Raw genomic sequence first — 3,555 nt, forward strand, 5'->3', positions numbered from 1 at the left:
TATACTATCGCTCTCATTATAATTTGTACATATATATATAATATCGCTCACATTATAATTTGTACATATATATATGTGGCGTTAGGAAGGGCATCCAGCTGTAGAAACTCTGCCAAATTTAGATTGGAGCCTGGTGTTGCCATCCGGTTTCACCAGTCCTCAGTCAAGTCGTCCAACCCATGCTAGCATGGAAAGTGGACGTTAAACGATGATGATGATGATGATGAGGATATATAAATACACGCTCACACAATGGGCTTCTTTCTACTTCTGTCTACCAAATCTACTCACAAGACTTCATTTAGCCTGGGCTTATAGTGGAAGAACTTGCCTAAGGTGTCACACATTGGGGCTGAACCGAAAAACCATGTACAAAATTCATAACCACAAAGCCATGCTTGTGTGTGTGTGTGTGGTTTATGTCTTAAGAATTTAGAAATTTCTAGAGAACATGAAATAATTCATTGTTTGTTTTTGTATCAGTTCAACTCAAAGTAGATAAAGGTATAAAAAAAATAGTGTATAAATATTGGGTTAAAGACCCTTTGGATAGAAGAAGCCCAATATGAAAATGCAATATTACATCCAAAAATAAGGGTGATTTTTAAAAAAATCAACAACTATCAACTAGATTATGGCTAGGAGATAAAGTTTATTTAATGAAGTTGCTCTCAGCTTCTACCACAACCTCCAAGACCTGGTGCATGTCCCAGAGAAGGTCTTTGAACACCTTGATCTTGGCTACAAGCTTGGCCTTGGCATTGCAGAGAAATTGTTAGTGCCTTTCTCAGTTGTGTCCCACATATTGCCATCTATGGAATTACAGTCGGGGGAATTAGAATGCCAGAAATTGGGGCTGATGAAGTTATAGAAATTCTCCAACAACTGCTTCTGACTCTTTTTGAAGCTATAGCAAGGAACCAAATCCTGTTGCTACTCAAATGGCCTTCCAGCAGCAAACTCATCTGCTAGGAATTGACTACAGTCTCCAGCAGTTTCACATAGCTGTCTGGATTGAGCCTAAGACTTAAAAGCCATCACAATTTGGGAAAACTTGGTTTCATAATATGTGGGACATCACATGGAGTGTAGGCAAGCCAACTGTTGTCCGGGCCATTGTGCATCTAGTCCTGGCTGAAGTTCTTTCCATCTAAGAAGAACCAGACCATCCCTGGCTTGCTCAACAGTCTGCCTCAGTTTATTTAGGAGCTTCTTTAACTTAGTCAAATGGTTCTCCTTGGCCTTGACTGTCAGAATTTTCCCCTTGCGCATCTTGCACGAGTGATAGTGAAGGTCCTTATTCAGCCCCATTTTCATAGTGGTGACTTCAATTCCTGTCTCTTCACAAAAGCTGTCTCTTTCCTTGCTTGGGTCTTCTATCACCTTGTCCTGCAGTTGCTGGATGAAGTCCAGCATGCAGTGTTCCTTCTTGCTGGCTATGGCTTCATAATCTCCATTACAGCTGTCTTTATCATGTCTTACAACCATTACAGTGTTCACAGGGTATTGGGTGTCAGTCATGATGTTTGCATTTTGATATCCGGCACAAATCATCATGATGCAGGTAACTCAATGGCTTCCAGTCCTCCATGTTAGCTAACTTCTTCTAAACTACAACTTTAATCTTCATACTCTCCAACATCTTTGACTGTTCACCAATACATGAAGCTGTTCCTGAGAAACAGGCAACATAAAAAAAAAAATCGTCCAGTTTAGCCCTAACACCCTGTACACTCATGTTTAAAGTCCTAGTTTCCTGTTCGCCTCACCAAACCTCTTTTACTCTTTTACTTGTTTCAATCATTTGACTGCGGCCATGCTGGAGCAAATCGACCCCAGGACTTATTCTTTGTAAGCCTAGTACTTAATCTATTGATCTCTTTTGCCAAACCGTTAAGTTACGGGGATGTAAGCATACCAGCATCGGTTGTCAAGCAATGTTGGTGAGGACAAACACACACACACACACACACACACACACATATATATATGACAGGCTTCTTTCAGTTTCTGTCTACCAAATATATACGACAAGCTTCTTTCAGTTTCTGTCTACCAAATCCACTCACAAGGCTTTGGTCAGCCCGAGGCTATAGTAGAAAACACTTGCCCAAGGTGCCACGCAGTGGGACTGAACCAAGAACCATGTGGTTCATAAGCACGCTACTTACCACACAGCCACTCCTAAACCTACACACACATATATACACATGTATATGTATATACACACATATGTATATATATATGTATATACACAGATATGGACCACACACACACATATATATGTATGCACACACACACATTCACACATGCATGTGTACACATAAACACATGCATGTATACACACACACATATACATACATAATTTTGGGCTGGGTTGCATGCATGCACACACACACACATACACACAAGGGCTAGAAAGAACAGAAATTAAAATGGTTTTGTGGATGAACAGAGTATCATTCAGAGAGAAGTAAACTAAAAATTGCAGAAGACGACGGAATCGGAATCGGGAATCGAGCCAGTGATGGATGCTGTAAAGTGCAATGGGATAAGATGACTGGGTCATGTGCTGAGGAACGATGAAGGTGATGGTGTGAGAAGAGTGGTGGAAATAAATGTGGAAGGAAGTAGATGAAGAAAGAGACCAAGAAAGCTGTGACTAATGATGACAGGAGGAGGAGCTGGAAGGTAAAGTGGTTGACAGCAGAGAATGGGGACGATAGGGCAATATGGAGAAGACTGTTATGATGGTAACCAGAAAGGCTAACCCAAGCTTTAACAGGGAAAGCCTATATGTATGTTCCTTTCCTAGTGGCGGACAATGCTACACTTTTGACTTTTCATTTGTCTATGTAACAATTCAGAACAAAAGTATTGTTTAATTATATTTATATTAAGTGGAATTTCTCATTAGGTGATTTCAGAGTAAAAGTTTAGTTCATCCAGAACAGTGATTCCCAAGGTGGGGCGTACGCCCCACTGGTGGGGCCTGAGAAAATTCAGGTGGGGCGCGGGGCATAGACGTGGGCTGTGAAAATATTTGTACATGACGAGCGGTCATCGCAGGCACAACCTTAGATTCCGTCTTTCCTTTGAAGCCTCCACATCGGAAACTCTCGCACCCCAGCGAGACAAAGAAGATCCCGCACTGAGCAATAAACTTACGCGCATCCCTATACATGTAGCATGAATCACTACTGGCAGTAAATGATGCATGAAATTTTCATCGACAGGAACTGCTGGCATTACTATTCAGATAAGCCAATCAATTGCCTCAATTAGTTTATACTGAAGAGTGCGCGCATCTAAGCTTTGTTATAACCACCGGCAAAAAATAGTCTATAAATTGGGGTTATGGAATTATGGAAAAGAAATAGTCTATAAATTGGGGTTATGGAATTATGGAAAAGAAATTTCAGTGAACCTTACTGGTTGAGTAAATGTGAAATAACGAATGATGCTGGCATTGTAATTATTGATCATTTAAATATCTTGATAAAGGATTTCAATGACAGATTTTGCGATTTAAAGGCAATGAATTTTCCTTCTTGG

At 40.5% G+C, this 3,555-nt stretch overlaps 1 protein-coding gene across 3 annotated transcripts in view; it reads left to right on the plus strand.

Annotated features, from left to right (window-relative positions):
* The window catches only part of LOC106869320 (EVI5-like protein), a 301,815-nt gene that overhangs the window by 166,485 nt on the left and 131,775 nt on the right, over positions 1–3,555 (plus strand). The gene's annotated exons all lie outside the window — the stretch shown is intronic.

Source organism: Octopus bimaculoides, chromosome 1 (genome assembly GCF_001194135.2).
Source record: "Octopus bimaculoides isolate UCB-OBI-ISO-001 chromosome 1, ASM119413v2, whole genome shotgun sequence".
NCBI lineage: Eukaryota > Metazoa > Mollusca > Cephalopoda > Octopoda > Octopodidae > Octopus > Octopus bimaculoides.